The following is a 20,437-nucleotide window of genomic DNA, read 5'->3' as shown; positions in this document are numbered from 1 at the left end:
GTCTTAAGTCAATAAAATTCGGTTGAAGTTCTTTTCGTATTATTGTTCTCAAACTACTACCTGACAAGCCAAGATTGTAATCTACTCCCTCTTTGAAAGCATACAGCTTAGCCAATTTATGTTCTATCATGCATCTGAAGACCAATGTGAGATGGAATCCACAGCATGTGCACTCTTGACTCCTCCATCCACAATCTTACCATACCTGTGTCTGGCTTCTGACACGAGCATCCCACAATTTATGCTTATTGAGTAGAGCATTTATGGATGACAGAGAATCAGTTGCAATTAAACTGTCAATCTTAGATACATAGATGCATTTCAGTGCAAGGAGTATGGCAAACAATTCTGTCTGAAGGGTAGAGGCCCAATTATTGATGCGTGCTCCAATTTCTTTAAGAGAGCCATCACTCTGTACGGCAACAGCAGCACTACCAGCTGCGCCAGTGGATTGGTGAACAGAACCATCAACGTAAATGATTTGCGAGTGTGTGCTGTGTGACTAAGTTATCAATACAGCTTAAGACATCATGTTTGGCTTCAAGGCAAAGTTTTGGTTGTGATTTAAAAAGTAGTTTGGGGGGAAATGGAGGAATGGTAGTTTGGAATGGGGTAATATCCCATGGAGCGGAGAAGCGCTGCTGTTGCCTTACTTGACATAGATCATGTATCTGATTCATGCGGAGGTCGGTTCCAGTTTTTTCGATCCATCTGGAGGAGTGTTCACCAGTGCTGAGGAAAGTTTGAAGGGCTTCTGTGCAGGGGTTAGAATGGGCTTGCCTGAGCATATTAACCCCAATTGAATTAACGAAATTGAATTAACAAAACCAGATGAACCCCAATTCCCATCTACTGAAACAGCAAACAGACTCAATGATTTCTTCTCCACTATAGGAAAAAACCTTGCCAATAAAATCCCAAGCTCAGATACCCCACCCAATGACTTCCTCACTGGCAACTACCCGAACACACTGTTCCTAGCTCCGACTAACCCAACTGAAGTCTCCCTTATTATCAACAAACTAAAAAAAAAAGACAGGAGATTTAAATACCTTACCACCCTTTATATACAAAAAAGTGTCACAGGTGCTATCACCAATCATTGCAACACTCTTTAACAAATCCATTGAATCCTCTACCTTTCTTACAGTTCTCAAAATAGCAAGGGTCACCCCGATCCATAAAGGAGGAGACCACACAGACTTGAATAACTATAGGCCAATATCCAACTTACACCCTCTCTCTAAAACCTTTGAAAAATTAATCCATAAGCGTATCTATTCCTACCTCATCTCCCACAACATACTCAACCCCCGTCAGTTTGGGTTCAGGCCTAATAAAAATACTCATGATGCTATTATCCAAATGCTAGAACATATTTATACAGCAATAGAGAAAAAAGATGTCCCACTGGGGATCTTCATTGACTTACGTAAAGCTTTCGATACAGTTGACCACGACTTGCTCCACATAAAATTGTCGCACTATGGTATAAGAGGGCACTCCCTCAACTACCTAAAGTCATACCTCGGCAACAGAAGCCAATATCTGTACACAAATGAGGCAAACCCTTCTGCACAGCCAATTACAGTTGGTGTCCCACAGGGAAGTGTCCTAGACCCTCTTCTCTTTCTCATATACATAAATGACCTACCAAATGCATCGCAACTACTCAAACTCACACTATTTGCAGATGACACTACATACGTCTACTCTCACCCGAGCCCAGTCATGCTAGCCAATACTGTAAATACCGAATTACAGAAAATATCAACCTGGATGAGGACCAACAAACTTACTCTAAACATTGACAAAACCTACTACATTCAGTTTGGTAACAGAGCTGCAGATGTGTCTCTTAACATAATGATAAATGGATCACCTATCACAAAACTCACAGAGGGAAAATTCCTAGGAATCCACCTTGATAATAGACTCAAATTTCAAACACATATACAACAAATTTCCAAAAAAATTTCCAAGACCGTAGGCATACTATCGAAGATACGGTACTATGTTCCACAGTCAGCCCTCCTGGCCCTATATCACTCACTTATTTACCCCTATCTCACCTATGGAATTTGTGCATGGGGCTCAACAACAATAAACCATCTCAGACCACTAATCACCCAACAAAAGGCTGCAGTCAAAATGATAACAAATTCCCAATGCAGACAGCACACTCCACCAATATTTAAAACTCTAAACCTACTCACAATACAAAACATCCATACTTATTACTGCACCTACTACATACATAGAACACTTAACTCTGACATAAACCCTCCCCTCAAACATCTCCTTACCAACCTCAGCAGAACACATGACCATAACACAAGATACAGATCACTCTTTGATGTTACTCGTGTCCATCGCACGCTATGCAAAAACTCAATGCACATAAAAGGCCCTAAAATCTGGAATTCATTACCTGTGAATATAAAAGAAACACTGTTTATAAATTCAAGTCTCTTCTCAAAAATCACTTACTCACCCACAACTAAATAAATACTGAATAATACGACCTGTTTTTGTAATACTCATTTGTGCTTGTTATCTGTTTACAATAATGTTTTACCACTGAATACTTCATTGCTTAGTTAATCTTAAGTTAATTTTAAGCCTGCCCATAATGCTATGCATTCAAGTGGCTTTGGCATGCTGCATTTAACTGTATTCTTTTGTACTTCACTGTATCATGTTCAAATTAATAAATAAATAAATAAATAAATAAATTAGGATATTTCTTTCAGTAACACGATCTCTGATGCTTGGAATATCAAGTTCTTTTTGCATATTTAAAATTTTGGCAGTACGAGGGCATCCTAAAATGATCCTCATTGCTTCGTTCTGCAATTTTTCTAGCCCTCCAAGCTTCCAGTCAGACACAAGAGCAAGTAGTGGCACAGCATAATCAACCAATGATCTAATATAAGCAAGATACATCATTTTCACAATTTTAACATTAGCACCATACCTGGGGTGAAACCCAGCCACAACTCTAAGTGCTCTCAGCCTGTCTTTGTATTGGCGACAAAGTCTTGTTACAACAGGTCCAAATAGTGGAACCTGAAAGCCTAGATACCTGTATCTGCTTACATATTCTAGAAGAGACCCATCATGCAATTGGATCTGACGAACTGTGCCTCTGTCGAGGAGGACGCCTATTGAGTATCTGTTTTATCAGTAGAGATTATCAACCCCAGGTCCTGACACTAGGCTAGTACATGATTAAGAACGTTTTGGGTGTTGGAGAATCCGGTGGTGTGAATCATTATATCAGCAAAACTAATCATATAATGATGGGGCTGGCTAGGCATAGCATTAAGTAAGGCATTAATTAGAATATTGAATAGTGTGGGACTGAGCACACCTCCCTGTGAGGTTCTTAATTCAAAGTCTTTAGTTACACTTCTATGTCCCTGGAACAACACAGACGACTTTCTGTTGGACAGGTAGCCTTTAATCCAGTGGAGAAGCCATCCTCCAACATCCATTCTGGCAAGTTCACTAATGATTACATGTCGGTTGGCTACATCGAAAGCGGATTTAAGGTCAAGGAAGGTAGTGTATGAGCTGTCAGTGTGCAGGGTGAGTAGTGTACTGCATATTGTAATAAACAGAATAGAGGAAATCAGCTCTAATATATTTTATTTAGGCATGCATACTGGTCAGAGGGCCTGTCGTAAGTCTGAGTCGTCGGAAAATGAGTACATCGGTAAGTGACGAGAGGCTGTACTGTACTGAAATGAACTGAAAATGCTTAATATGGTAAAAGGACACACACATTATGGTAATTTTGTTTATTGTGAAGCTTAATATGCAATACATAGTTCATCCTTTTCAGGTGGAATAAATGGCATTGAGGTTACATTACATAGTTATTTAGCACTTTTCCTGAAAATTAAATATAGTACTAAATTTAACATTTACTTTCATCCAAAAATAGTCTGGTGTTTTTTGTTAAGCAAATTAGTGTTTTTCGCTGTACAACAAGCTTACACAGCGCTAAAAAAATATAACTAGATCACAAATGTACTTTCTTTAATCATGTGTTTATTTAAAAAGAATTAAATAAATGCATGATTAAATTTACCACTCAAAAATTAATTTAATTCTGCAAAAATAAATTTAATTCTTGACTAGTGTTATGATAAAAATAACTTATACATTGCAAATATAAATTTATTTACCTTTACTTCTATTAGTGGAATGGAGGCTACATAAAGCCTTAGATATACCTGCATATTTCAGTTGGAAAGTAATTTATTTACTAATACTGTATAGTAGTGTGACTGGCATAATTTTAAGTATAACTTGGAAATTTCTCCCCAATTTGTTACTGGAATAGTAGAGTAACACAACTTTACCAACCCATCTGCAGATTCATAAGTTAGTATTTTACTTATAATGTATAAGTACAATACCGTATTGATTTAAACACACAGGAATTAGTAAGTAAATACAACATACAGGCCTTGCATCAACGAACCGGTCATATCCCACCGAGGCAGGGTGACCTAAAAAGAAAAACAAAAGTCTCTCTTTTTAAATTTAGTAATGTATACAGGAAAAGGGGTTACTAGCCCCTTGCTCCCGGCATTTTAGTCGCTTCATACGACACGCATGGCTTCCAGAGGAAGAATTCTGTTCCACTTTCCCACGGAGAACAAGTAAGTACAGTACTATATGTACATAATAGTATCTCGTGTACACTTTCAACACAGTCTTTGACTCCACTGACCATAATTACTCTTCAAAATGCATATCATGAATTAATGATCATCTAAGTAACCTTTGTAAGGACAACTAGGAAAATATGCATATTAAAAGTTAATGGTTTTATTATATTATAAATATGAACCGGCATGTGACTGTCTGATGGCAGAGTGACCATAGTACGTTGCATTTTGATTTGTATATGTGTTGGAAAATAACCTGTGCAGATAAACTGAATAACTAACACACTTATCAAAGGACAAGTGGAGTTTTGCAAAGCATGTTGTTCACTCTCGGCTGTTTTCATTAACAAACCCATTTTTTCCTGGGATCAACTTTTTTTTTCTTTCCATATTTCTAACAAATTCATCCAATTAAGTTGTAGTGATCATATCCTTACTCTCCTTAATCTATTTCCCTAGAACTATATCTCTTTTATGATAAAATCTCATTCCTTTGATTATACTATACAGTAATGTTATGATATGTTCCAAAGTTAACTGAACCAAAACTGCTATACAGCCACATCAAAAGGAAGTGACAGTAAAAAACTTAGTAATACAACTGGAGGAGGAGGACGAGGAGGAAGAAGAGCGCTCATGAAAAATGACAAGACAGTCTTTAAAGTGTTGATAAAGGATTTGAGGTGTTCTTAGTGGAAATGGACAATACCAGAAAGGCTAGGGAACAGGGTACACTGACAGGTTTTTGGATGACACACACATAAGAGAAGAGGTAAAGAAACTTCTCATGGATCTGGATACATAAAAGGCAATGGGACCTGAGAAGGGGTCACTATGGATTCAGCAAGAGGGAGCAGAAGTTTTGTCTCAACCACTAGACAGGATCTACAAGAAGACATGGGTATATGACACTTACCAGAGATCTGAGAGCAAATGTAGTCCCTATATTTAAGAAAGGAGACAGATATGAAGCACTGAACTACAGATCAGTTTCTTTGACATGCATCCCAAGCAAGGCAATGGACAAGAATTTCAGGAGAGTGGTAGAACACTTGGAGAGAAGTGGTTTTATAAGCAATAATGAAAATTAGACACACATGCAACAGCTGGGGATCTTTAATGTAGATGTTTTGCCATCCAGTGGCTTTATCAATACAAATTCTAGGACATAATTTGAAGAGAGTAGAACTATATACAAAAGATGAGGTAATCAGTCCCTCAGCCTTGGAGTTGGTGTGAAGAGCACCACTGGTGCTCTTCACACTAAATGGCAAAATGTCTACATTAAAGATACCCAGATGTTGCATGTGTGTCTAATTTTCATCTTGTCAGCATTGTATACCATTTATGCACATAAACAATAATAAACGTGAGTTTCAGAGATTGTAAATCTTGTCTTGCCAATCTGTTGGAATTCTATGGCAAAGTAACAGAAACGAGTAAGGAGAGTGAGGGATGGGTGGATTGCATTTTCTTACATTAAGAATTGTTTGTTTAATTCATGTTAAGCACTAAACTCGTGTGGATCATTCAGTGCAGGATGTGGTGGAGGCTTGATCTTCCATCTGCTGAACACCAGACAGACACACTTCCTATTTGTACTCGCCTATATGTCCATTACAGTAAGGCATTCGATACTGTACCCCACAAGAGGCTGGGGCAAAAGCTCAAGGTGCAGGCAGGAATAACAGGGAACACACACACTGGTGGGTCAAAGAGTACCTTAGTGGAAAGAAACAGTGATTGTCAGGGAGCTAGTGGGGTTCCACAAGGATAAATATTAGAACCATTACCATTTCTGGTTTATATGAATATTCCAGATTGGATTGAATCAGATGTATCCCTGTTTGCTGATGATGTAAATCTAATGAGAACAAAAACAGATAAGGAAAGGGAAAGCTCCAAATGGAACTGGATAAACTGCAAGATTGGTTGGATAAGTGGTTGCTTGAATTCAATCCTGGCATTTGCAAGACTATGAAGTTTGGCAAAAGGGGCAAGGAAGCTGGACACAGAGTATAGACTTTGGGGACAGAGGTTACAGACTTCACTCTGATACAGGGAAGGAAGTGCTAACCAGGGAGGTGGATAATATTGTGCTAAAGTCAAAGGACTCGTCCAGGATCCGGGGGAGACAAGAGGAGCTAACAGTGATTAGTGAAATTGAAAGAAATTCGAAATATTTCTTTTCATACGCCAAAAACAAGGCAAAAACCACTTCTATTATAGGGGCCCCTGCTCAGACAAGATGGATCCTACACAGATGACAACAAAGAAATGAGTGATATACTGAAATCTCTATATGACTGTGTTCAGCAAGTCACTAATCAGTCTAAAGATAGACAACCCAAACAATTTTTTCATGAATAAGCCTCAAAACCCTGCCAATGTATGCCAATTTCTGACATAATTCTAACTCCACTAGACTTTGAGAAAGCCATCGACAACATGCCCATGCACTCACCCCCAGGCCCAGACTTGTGGAACTGTGTTCATTAAGAACTGCAAGAAACCCCTCTCATGGGCCTAAGTATACTATGGAGAAGAAGCATACACAGGTGAGATTCCACAGTCACTAAAAACAATGGATATAGCCCCACTTCATAAAGGTGGCAGCTGAGAACTACAGACCAATAGCTTTAATGTCCCACATCATAAAAATCTTTGAAAGGGTTCTAAGAAGCAGGATAGCAAACCACTTGGACTCCCAAAAATTGCACAATCCAGGGCAACATGGTTTCAGAGCAGGTTGCTCCTGCCTCCCACAACTATTGGGCCACTATAATATGGTCTTAGATGCACTGGAAAACAAATAGAATGCAGATGTAGTATACACAGATTTTGCGAAAGCTTTTGACAAGTGCGATCATGGTGTAATAGCACATAAAATGCGTGCTAAAGGGATAACTGGCAAAGTAGGCAGATGGATCTTCAACTTTCTAACCAATCGAACACAAACACTAGGGGTAAACAGAGTTAAATTGGAAGCTGCCATAATGAAGAGCTCTGTTCCACAAGGTACAGTACTCGCCCCTATCCTGTTCCTCATTCTCATATCAGACATAGACAGAGATGAAAACTGTATCATCCTTTGCAGACAATACTAGGATCTGCATGAGAGTGTCATCCACTGAGGACATGGCAAATTTCCAAGATGATATAAACCAAGTTTTCCAATGGGTAGCGGAGAACAATATGATGTTCAATGAAGACAAATTCCAACTACTCCGTTATGGAAAATTGGAGGAAATAATAGCTAGGACTGAGTATACTACGAACTCTAATCACACAATAGAGCGGAAAAGTAATGTCCAAAGATCTCGCCTTCAAGGACCACGACAATGCCACTATCACATCTGCAAGGAAACTGATAGGATGGATAATGAGAACATTCATGACAAAAGATGCTAAGCCAGTGATGATCCTCTTTAAATCACTCGTTCTCTCTAGGCTGGAATACTGCTATACATTAACATCCCCATTCAAGGCAGGTGAAATTGCAGATCTAGAGAATGTACAGAGAACCTTTACTGCACGTGTAAGTTCCATCAAACACCTTAACTACTGGGAATGCCTGGAAGCACTTGACTACTCTCCGGAGTGCAGGCGAGAGAGATCATAACCTACACCTGGAAGATTCTGGAGGGACTGGTTCCTAATCTACACACAGAAATCACTCCCTATGAAAGCCAAAGCCTTGGCAGGCAATGCAACATACCCCAGTGAAAAGTAGGGGTGTCACTGGTACACTAAGAGAAAACACAATGAGTGTCCGGGGTCCAAGACTGTTTGACAGCCTCCCACCAGACATAAGGGACATTACCAATAGACCCCTGGTTGTCTTCAAGAGAGAGCTGGACAGATACTTAGTCAGTGCAGGATCAGCCGGGCTGTGGTTCGTACGTTGGACTACATGCAGCCAGCAGTAACAGCCTCGTTAATCAGGCCCTGATCCACCAGGAGGCCTGATCGTGGACCGAGTCACGGGGGTGTTGATCCCCGGAATGCCCTCCAGATGGACTCCATGTAGAGAAAAGCTTAGGAGTGACCATAGTACCTGGTATATCTCCAGAGGCACACATCAGCTGAATTAATTGTGCAGCTAATACTCATCTGCCAAATCATAGAGTAGCCCTCAGAAACCTCAAAACTAAAAGTCATTTCAGCCTCTTTATACAATATACATGTATGTCAGGAAAATCTTGAAGTATGAAGTGCTAGAATGGAATTCACACCTGAAAAAAATAGCATGTTAAGAAACTGGAGAAAGTGCAGAAGTATGTAACAAGGCTTGTTCCAGAGCTAAGGGAGGTACAAGCTACAAGAGGCAAATAACACTGGAAGACAGAAGAACCAGGGGAGTTATGATAATATGTATACAAAATACTTAGAGGAATTAATAGGGCTGACAGGGACAGAATGTTAGAAAGGCGAGAAACAGCACCTTGGGGACACAAATGGAAGCTAAAGGCAGATAAGTCACATGGATGTGACTTATCTGCCTTTTATGCTGATTATGTAAATATTGTCAGTATTTGTTATTGCTGATACTAAACTGTTACATGTAATCACTTCAATAATATACTGTATAATGAATGTACATTTGTTCATTTTACTGCACTGCAAAAGCCTATATATGTACTGTACATGTTACAAATATATTAGCTTATGCATTCCTTATGACAGAGTCTTAACACTAGTAAATTTAAAATGAAGCAATTTTTTTAGTAATGACTAGGTTAGCATCAATATGTAACTCCAACATAATATATTGCCTTGAAAAATAATTTGCTACAAGAAAAAATAATTGTTAAAGGATCTTGATGTTTGTGACTGAATGATTTCAGGAACAGCTTATTACCTCTTACCTAGATATTTACCACAATTTACTGTATAAAATACCTCATGAATAACTACTGATCTTTAAGTTTGACATAATATTCTGAACAAAGTCTAAGTAAAAATTACTTTATTTTGAAATCTAGAAAGCTTTGAGAGTTTCAGGACCCATGTGCCTACATCTTTATTTTCAAAAAGAGCACTTCAAAATACTATTCATATTTAAAATTCAAAATTATATGCTAATATGGTATGTTTCAGGGAGAGAATACAATTTCATCCCAGGTAACAAAACCATAAATAGTAATATCATCATTTAAAAAGACCTCTTTTTAAAGACTTGAGATTTTATACACACATTCTTCCACCTGCACCTCACACACTATACAAAAACTCTTCCCATCTTTTCTTGGAAAATCCACTAATGCAAACATACATATATACTGCACTACGTAATGGCCACATCAACTGTCATATCCCTAACATTTTTATGAGTCACTGAAATATTAAAACAATATTTACCTTTAAGGCACCTGTTAAGCTGAATACTGTACTATCAGAAGCTGGAATAACAAGGCAAACAAAACAACCATTAAAACAATTATCTCTAATATGATCCATCATAAAATGTCTTTATCAGTAGTGAAATTAGTATAACATGTATGTGTTGTGCACAAATTCCTCATACAGTACTAAATACTCTTGATGTAAAAAAAAAAATATATTATAATTAAATTGTGAGAAAAATATTTTCCATGAAATAGAGTATTGTATATCATGTAATTTGGGAAGTGGAGTACTAAATGTGCTTAGGCAGCCAAACAATTAAGGATAAAAGTACAGTGGACCCCCGCATAACGATTACCTCCGAATGTGACCAATTATGTAAGTGTATTTATGTAAGTGCGTTTGTACGTGTATGTTTGGGGGTCTGAAATGGACTAATCTACTTCACAATATTTCTTATGGGAACAAATTCGGTCAGTACTGGCACCTGAACATACTTCTGGAGTGAAAAAATATCGTTAACCGGGGGTCCACTGTAAACAAAAAATGGAGATGGACAAAGACTTTCTCAAGTAAAACTTTCACTGAACCAGATTCTACTTTATAAACTTGATAAAACTAGATCTTTCCTCTAATAATATATCGTTACCATTGTCAGTGTAACCTGGTTTGTTTTACAGATCTGTACAGGAGGGCCCCTGCTTTACAGCGCTTCACTTTACGGCGTTTTGCTAATACATATAGTGATTATCAATTACAGTGGAACTTTGGTTTTTGTTTGCCTTGGTTTTCCTCGAATTCGGTTTTCGACGACTTTTTTTGTCAAAATTTTATCCCAGTTTTCGTTCATCACCTCAGTTTTCGTCAGTCCACCATACTGAACGTGTCTGCCTGCCTGCGCCCACACAAAGCATTCCAGGCATTCTGAATCAGTTTGGCTTCGTTTCTCGAGTATTACCCTGTGCGTTTATCTGAAACATTTCATAATCCATTGTTTTTTGTGCTTGTTTATTGAGTGCAACTGCTAAATAAGCAACCATGGGGCAAAAGAAAGTTCCAAGTGCCAGCCCTTTTGATAAAGAAGGCAAGAAACATGATAGAATTCAAGAAAGAACTTGTAGCAAAGTACGGGGTTGGATGTGAGTGGCCAGGATGTGGAAGAGTTGGACGACCACAGGGAAGAGCTAACCCCTGAAGAGCTGCAACACCTTCAACTGGAACAGTAACATATCACAAATGAGGAAATTGCTTCAGAGGAGGAGGAAGAGGGGAAAAAAGAATATGCCTTCTTCAGTGATTAAGGATGTGTGTGCAAAGTGGAGTGAGTTGCAAAGTTTTGTGGAGAAATATCACCCTAACGAAGCTGTTGCAAGCCAAGCCTGCTACATGTTCAATGACAATGCCTTGTCCCATTTTAGACAAATCTTAAAGAAAGACCAGAAACAGACCTCTCTGGACAGATTTTTTGTGCGACGGGTCCAATGCCAGTAAAAGATAGGGACTCGATACCTGAAGTCCTTATGGAGGGGGATTCCCCTTTCAACCAATAACCTCTCCTCCTCCCTCTCCCCTCCTCGCATCTTCCATATGCCAACAAAAGTCTTCAATAAAGGTAAAAGTGATATTAAATGTTCATTTATCCACTTCATTAGCCTTTTATATTTATTTCTCATTGTTTTCTTTATGTAAAACTATAGTTATTCTCTATAAAATGTATTTTTTTTAATACTTTTGGGTATCTGGAATGGATTGATTGATTTACATTATTTCTTATGGGAAATATTACTTCAGATTTTGTCGAATTTGGTTTTCGTCAGACTTTCTGGAACGAATTAATGACGAAAACTAAGGTTCCACTGTATAACCATTCTTCACTTATTCAGATTTCCTACAATAAATATATTCACCATTCACTATAAGGTATTATTTTACGGTAAGTAATATTTTTTTTTTTTTCAACAAGTCGGCCGTCTCCCACCGAGGCAGGGTGACCCAAAAATGAAAGAAAATCCCCAAAAAGAAAATACTTTCATCATTCAACACTTTCACCACACTCACACATTATCACTGTTTTTGCAGAGGTGCTCAGAATACAACAGTTTAGAAGCATACACATATAAAGATACACAACATATCCCTCCAAACTGCCAATATCCCAAACCCCTCCTTTAAAGTGCAGGCATTGTACTTCCCATTTCCAGGACTCAAGTCCGACTATATGAAAATAACCGGTTTCCCTGAATCCCTTCACTAAATATTACCCTGCTCACACTCCAACAGATCGTCAGGTCCCAAGTACCATTCGTCTCCATTCACTATCTAACACGCTCACGCACGCTTGCTGGAAGTCCAAGCCCCTTGCCCACAAAACCTCCTTTACCCCCTCTCTCCAACCCTTTCGAGGATGACCCCTACCCCGCCTTCCTTCCCCTATAGATTTATATGCTTTCCATGTCATTCTACTTTGATCCATTCTCTCTAAATGACCAAACCACCTCAACAACCCCTCTTCTGCCCTCTGACTAATACTTATTAACTCCACACCTTTTCCTAATTTCCACACTCCGAATTTTCTGCATAATATTTACACCACACATTGCCCTTAAACAGGACATCTCCACTGCCTCCAACCGTCTCCTCGCTGCTGCATTTACCACCCAAGCTTCACACCCATATAAGAGTGTTGGTACTACTATACTTTCATACATTCCCTTCTTTGCCTCCATAGATAATGTTTTTTGACTCCACATATACCTCAATGCACCACTCACCTTTTTTTCCCTCATCAATTCTATGATTAACCTCATCCTTCATAAATCCATCCGCCGACACGTCAACTCCCAAGTATCTGAAAACATTCACTTCTTCCATACTCCTCCTCCCCAATTTGATATCCAATTTTTCTTTATCTAAATCATTTGATACCCTCATCCCCTTACTCTTTTCTATGTTCACTTTCAACTTTCTACCTTTACACACATTCCCAAACTCATCCACTAACCTTTGCAATTTTTCTTTAGAATCTCCCATAAGCACAGTATCATCAGCAAAAAGTAACTGTGTCAATTCCCATTTTGAATTTGATTCCCCAAAATTTAATCCCACCCCTCTCCCAAACACCCTAGCATTTACTTCCTTTACAACCCCATCTATAAATATATTAAACAACCATAGTGACATTACACATCCCTGTCTAAGACCTACTTTTACCGGGAAGTAGTCTCCCTCTCTTCTACACACCCTAACCTAAGCCTCACTATCCTCATAAAAACTCTTTACAGCATTTAATAACTTACCACCTATTCCATTTACTTGCAACATCTGCCACATTGCTCCTCAATCATATGCCTTTTCTAAATCCATAAATGCAATAAAAACTTCCCTACCTTTATCTAAATACTGTTCACATATATGCTTCAATGTAAACACTTGATCTACACATCCCCTACCCACTCTGAAACCTCCTTGCTCATCCGCAATCTTACATTCTGTCTTACCTCTAATTCTTTCAATTATAACCCTACCGTACACTTTTCCTGGTATACTCAGTAAACTTATTCCTCTATAATTTTTACAGTCTCTTTTGTCCCCTTTCCCTTTATATAAAGGGACTATACATGCTCTCCGCCAATCCCTAGATACCTTCCCCTCTTTCATACATTTATTAAACAAAAGTACCAACCACTCCAACACTATATCCCCCCCTGCTTTTAACATTTCTGTCATGATCCCATCAGTTCCAGCTGCTTTACCCCCTTTCATTCTACGTAATGCCTCACGTACCTCCCCCACACTTACATTCTGCTCTTCTTCACTCCTAAAAGATGGTATACCTCCCTGACCAGTGCATGAAATTACTGCCTCTCTTTCTTCCTTAACATTTAAAAGTTCCTCAAAATATTCTCGCCATCTACCTAATACCTCCATCTCCCCATCTACTAACTCCCCTACTCTGTTTTTAACTGACAAATCCATACTTTCCCTAGGCTTTCTTAACTTGTTTAACTCACTCCAAAATTTTTTCTTATTTTCATTAAAATTTCTTGACAGTGCCTCTCCCACTCTATCATCTGCTCCTCTTATAACACTTTTGCTTTGTAAAAACCTCTCATAAGCTACCTTTTCCTCTTTTATCACACCCTTTACTTCATCATTCCACCAATCACTCCTCTTTCCTCCTGCCCCCACCCTCCTATAACCACAAACTTCTGCCCCACATTCTAATACTGCATTTTTAAAACTATTCCAACCCTCTTCAACCCCCCCACTACTCATCTTTGCCCTAGCCCACCTTTCTGCCAATAGTCGCTTATATCTCACCCAAACTTCCTTCTCCCTTAGTTTATACACTTTCACCTCCCTCTTACTTGTTGTAGCCACCTTCCTCTTTTCCCATCTACCTCTTACTCAAACTGTAGCTAAAACTAAATAATGATCCGATATATCAGTTGCCCCACTATGAACATGTACATCCTGGAGCCTACCCATCAAACTTTTATCCACCAATACATAATCTAATAAACTACTTTCATTACGTGCTACATCATACCTTGTATATTTATTTATCCTCTTTTTCATAAAATATGTATTACTTATTACCAAATCTCTTTCTACACATAGCTCAATTAAAGGCTCGCCATTTACATTTACCCCTGGCACCCCAAATTTACCTACTACTCCCTCCATAACATTTTTACCCACTTTAGCATTGAAATCCCCAACCACCATTACTCTCACACTTGATTCAAAACTCCCCATGCATTCACTCAACATTTCCCAAAATCTCTCTCTCTCCTCTACACTTCTCTCTTCTCCAGGTGCATACACGCTTATTATAACCCACTTTTCACATCCAATCTTTATTTTACTCAACATAATCCTTGAATTAATACATTTATAGTCCCTCTTTTCCTGCCATAGCTTATCCTTCAACATTATTGCTACTCCTTCTTTAGCTCTAACTCTATTTGAAACCCCTGACCTAATCCCATTTATTCCTCTCCATTGAAACTCTCCCACCCCCTTCAGCTTTGTTTCACTTAACCCTTTCAGGGTCCAAGGCCCAAATCTGGAGTCACGCACCAGTGTCCAAGAATTTTAAAAAAAAAAAGCTTATGAAATCAGAGACTTTTTGTGAAGGTAATCCAGCTTCTTCTCATTCGATTTTAACATCAATTACACAATCATCTCTTTCTTATCATTTGAGCACAACATCCACATACATTCAGACTTCTCACTTTGCACTAAACTAACACAATGTTTTGAGGCTTTACAAATAAATTCTTCTTATTCTTTTTAAGTAATCTTCACAGTGAAAAGGGTTTGTTTACTCTTGAATAGCCCATTGTTCAAGCCCCAGTGCATTTCTTTAGTTGACTTTTACAACACGCATGATTTCAGCATTTACGGAGTGAAAGATTCCTATTCTCACTTCAGAGTGAGCCTCATGGATCTATACTAAAAGGAAAAGTAATAAGTCCAAGAACTATTAAGATAAAATCAAAGAAAAAACTCAGATGAGTGTGTATAAATAAATGTGTACAGATGAGTGTGTATAAATAAATGTGTACATGTATGTGTAGTGTGACCTAAGTGTAAGTAATATGTGTACTGTACAGTGGACCCCTGCATACCGTTGGCATCACATAACGTTAAATCTGCATACCGATACATTTTATCTCTAAGATTTTGCCTCGCATACCGCTAAAAAACCCGCTCAATGCTATTCGTCCGAGACGCGTCTAATGTGCGGCCTGAGCCAGCCTCACATGTTCCGCCGGTGGCATTGTTTACCAGCCTGCCTCCGCATTAACATCCAAGCATACAATCGGAACATTTCGTATTATTACAGTGTTTTTGGTGATTTTATCTGCAAAATAAGTGACCATGGGCCCCAAGAAAGCTTCTAGTGCCAACCCTACAGGAATAAGGGTGAGAATTACTATAGAGATGAAGAAAGATATCATTGCTAAGTATGAAAGTGGAGTGCATGTCTCCGAGCTGGCCAGGTTGTATAGTAAACCCCAATCAACCATCGCTACTATTGTGTCCAAGAAAACGGCAATCAAGGAAGCTGTTCTTGCCAAAGGTTTAACTGTGTTTTCGAAACAGAGATCGCAAGTGATAGATGATGTTGAGAGACTTATTGGTGTGGATAAATGAAAAACAGATAGCAGGAGATAGCATCTCTCAAGTGATCATAAGTGAAAAGGCTAGGAAGTTGCATGAGGATTTAATTAAAAAAATTCCTGCAACTAGTGATGATGTGAGTGAATTTAAGGCCAGCAAAGGTTGGTTTGAGAGATTTAAGAAGCGTAGTTGCATACATAGTGTGATAAGGCATGGTGAGGCTGCCAGTTCGGACCACAAAGCAGCTGAAAAATATGTGAAGGAATTCAAGGAGTACATAGACAGTGAAGGACTGAAACCTGAACAAGTGTTTGTGATGAAACAGGCCTGTTTTGGAAGAAAACGCCAAGCAGGACCTACATTACTGAGGAGGAAAAGGCACTCCCAGGACATAAGCCTATGAAAGACAGGCTTACTCTGTTAATGTGTTCCAATGCTAGTGGTGATTGCAAAGTGAAGCCTTTATTAGTGTATCACTCTGAAACTCCCATAGCGTTCAGGCAAAAGAATATCCTCATGGCTAATTTGCGTGTGCTGTGGAGGGCAAACAGTAAGGCATGGGTCACTAGGGACTTTTTCTTTGACTGGTTACACCAAGCATTTGCTCCCAATGTGAAAAATTACCTAACTGAAAAGAAATTAGACCTTAAGTGCCTCCTGGTGTTAGACAATGCCCCTGGTCATCCTACAGACGTGGCAGAGCGACTTTGTGGGGACATGAGATTCATTAAGGTGAAGTTTTTGCCTCCTAATACCACTCCTCTCCTGCAGCCCATGGACCAGCAGATTATTGCAAACTTAAAAAAACTGTACACAAAAGCTCTGTTTGAAAGGTGCTTTGTAGTGACCTCAGAAACTCAATTGACTCTAAAAGAGTTTTGGAGAGAGCACTTTAATATCCTCAATTGTGTAAACCTTATAGGTAAGGCTTGGGAGGGAGTGACTAAGAGGACCTTGAACTCTGCTTGGAAGAAACTGTGGCCAGAATGTGTAGACCAAAGGGATTTTGAAGGGTTTGAGGCTAACCCTGGGAATCCTATGCCAGTTGAGGAATCCATTGTGGCATTGGGAAAGTCCTTGGGGTTGGAGGTTAGTGGGGATGATGTGGAAGAGTTGGTGGAGGAGGACAATGACGAACTAACCACTGATGAGCTGCTAGATCATCTTCATCAGCACGAGGCCACACCTGAGGAAACTGCTTCGGAGGAGGGGATAGAGAAATTGAAGAAGTTGCCTACTTCAAAGATTAAGGAAATGTGTGCAATGTGGCTTAAAGTGCAAACCTTTTTTGATGACAATCACCCTAACACAGCTATTGCAAGCCATGCTGGTGACTATTACACTGACAATGTTGTGAAACACTTTAGGAAAGTCATAAAGGAACGGGAGGTACAGGCCTCTATGGACAGATATGTTGTGCGACAGAAGTCCAGTGACTCTGAAGCTGGTCCTAGTGGCATTAAAAGAAGAAGGGAAGTAACCCAGGAAAAGGACTTGACACCTCAAGTCTTAATGGAAGGGGATTCCCCTTCTAAACATTAAGACTCTCTCCTCCCATCCCATCAATCATCACCAGATCTTCAATAAAGGTAAGTGTCATGTAACTGTGCATGTCTTTTTCAGTTTGTGTGTATTAAAATTAATATTTCATGTGGTAAAAAATTTTTTTTTCATACTTTGGGGTGTCTTGCATGGATTAATTTGATTTCCATTATTTCTTATGGGGAAAATTCATTCACATAACGATAATTTCGCATAACAATGAGCTCTCAGGAACGGGTTAATATCGTTATGCGGGGGTCCACTGTATATGGATTTTTTAGGCCTAGCTCTATTGCTCACTTAATCCTTAAACGGTCCAAACGTATATATACGTTCACTTGCGCAGCGCCCCGAATATTTTTAAAAAAAAAAAAAAAAAAAAATTATATAGAAAAAAGAGCACATTTTTTAAGTGTTTTAGCATAAAAAAAAAATTAGGGTCAGTATTTACCGAGGTATGAGGCCGCGAAGTTGGCACTTGGCAATCACCTGATGGCAACATGGAGCACTGCTGCTTGCAGAAATTCAACATATTTACCGTTTTCTTCCATTTTTTTTTTTCATTTTCTTGGTTTTCATGATATAATTATGTTTCATAGTAAGTCATTTGATATCAATGCCAATTTTTGTTTATACACCAATATTACATACGAAATTTTTTGCATATTGTCATAAACATGCATGTACACACTGACAGGTTATTTTGCACACCTGGCTGAATCACACATTATTATCTACAACTATATACAAGTATTTACATGTCCCACTTATGTTTCTAGAACTCCACAATTGTATGATACTCCATGAAGCATGGATTCATACAGAGTGCCACCCCACACTGGTGACACATGAATCGTGTGTCCTTCCGCTGTTGGGGTCGTTTTTTGGTGGTAGCACACACAATACACTTTTTCTGGGCATTCTTCTTCTTTTGGGTAGGTGGTATTGGTACCAGATAGTGACAGTTAGGAGTGATTCGGTCTGGCACTTCCCCCACTGGCTGTGGTTGGGGGACAGGTTGTGGTGTAACAGATCGCTGTTGAGGGGAAGGTACAGGTGTGGTACCATACTTTCTTGCTATCTGTTTGATGAGATTCAGAGAGAAATCTGCAAAACGTTGTCGTTTTCCAGTCTTTACTTCGTACATATTGAATGCATTGAGCACTGCAATGTCTACAAGGTGAAAAAACAGTTTTATATACCACTTGCGACTCCTACGCACACAGTCAACAAACCCTATCATCATGTCACACTTGTCAACTAGTCGCATGTTGTTCGTATAGTCCAAGACAGCAACTGGCTTCACAATAGGTTCGTTATTGAACTTGCTCAGTCTGTCTGTTTGTACCATCTCGTTTCTGTGGATGGTTGATAGCAATGTCACGTCTCGTTTGTCATGCCACGTCAGTGCCATGATGTCATTAGCATGAAACGCTTGCACTTCACCTTCAACACTGCCTCCAGTGAACCTTGGCATATGTTTCTTATTCCTTCTCACTGTTCCACATATATCAGTATTGTTCGCACGTAGGAAATCAGCAAGCATAGGGCTTGTATACCAGTTGTCTGTGTACAATGTATGGCCCTTGCCAAGGTATGGTTCCATCATCCTGCGAACAACATCACCGGAAATGCCTAACATCCTTCTGTCATCATCGAGTGTGTTTTTCCCTGTGTATACAATTACATCCAACACAAGACCACTCTCACAGTCACACACAACAAAAAGTTTTATACCAAAGCGATTACGTTTGCTCGGTATATATTGCTTGAATGACAGGCGTCCCTTGAACAGAATCAAGGACTCATCAACAACAATGTTCTTGAAGGGATAAAAGTATACACTGAATTTCTGCTTCAAATACATAAACACTTCCCGGATTTTGTATAGAAGGTCATTTCTGTCTGCAAAGTGCACCATTCGTAGCAACAGAGTGAATCTGTTGCAGGGAAGGAGATCACGGAAAACTGGAGTACACGTACTGATGAAGTGGTCTGTAGACCAGTAATTACGTATATTGTTCTTATAGATATGTGGCATAAGCATGACAGTGGCAAGGAATAAATACATTTCAGCCACTGTTGTGTCTTTCCACCTGTGCAGCCGTGATGATTCTCCAACCTCTGTTGTGTTGTTCATGACATATTGGTAATAAATGTTTGTCTGAGTCACTATCAAGTTCATTATAGGCTCATCAAAGTACAACTGGAAATAGTCTAACTCTGTAGACTCATTCGTTATAGGACATTCTGGCTGGATACCACTTCCACTAGCATCAAAATCACAAGGCTGTGGCACGAATATACTTCGTGTCCAGTTCCACTCACGATCACATGGTGCAGGGTGGACCTGTGGCATGGGGCGAGGGGGGGCAGGAGGAGGAGGGAGAGGAGTGGAGGCAGCACATGGTTGAGGGGGTGCCGGGCGGTCCTTTGTCTGTCCACCCACTGCGCCATGTGGTCCAGGCACCATGCCACCCACCACTACTTCCTCCATCCCCGCATACTCCCCTTCGTGATCACTTTCACTATCAGTGGCCGGGGTTTTGGATCATGACCTGCCACGACCCTTGGGGATTGCATATGGCACACTGCCTGAACATAGATAACGACGCCTAAAAGTACGTTTCACTGGTGAATAATGAACGTCGCTATCACTAGACGAATCCTCAATTGGCATAAAATCAATCTCATCATCACTTACATCACTTTCACTATCACTACTAAAACACCGGGAA

At 39.4% G+C, this 20,437-nt stretch overlaps 1 protein-coding gene across 1 annotated transcript in view; it reads right to left on the bottom strand.

Annotated features, from left to right (window-relative positions):
• Nucleotides 1-3,788: 3,788 nt before the first annotated feature.
• Nucleotides 3,789-20,437, bottom strand: part of LOC128686219 (protein DOP1A) — a 234,706-nt gene continuing 218,057 nt past the window's right edge. Inside the window, exon 26 of the mRNA XM_070083219.1 lies at nt 3,789-10,084. The gene's annotated coding sequence lies outside the window, so the exon portion shown is untranslated. The remainder of the gene's footprint in view (nt 10,085-20,437) is intronic.

The sequence above is a fragment of the Cherax quadricarinatus genome, chromosome 9, assembly GCF_038502225.1.
Source record: "Cherax quadricarinatus isolate ZL_2023a chromosome 9, ASM3850222v1, whole genome shotgun sequence".
NCBI lineage: Eukaryota > Metazoa > Arthropoda > Malacostraca > Decapoda > Parastacidae > Cherax > Cherax quadricarinatus.
The sequence above is the reverse complement of the archived record's forward strand: the minus strand, read 5'-3'. Positions and strand labels throughout refer to the sequence as shown.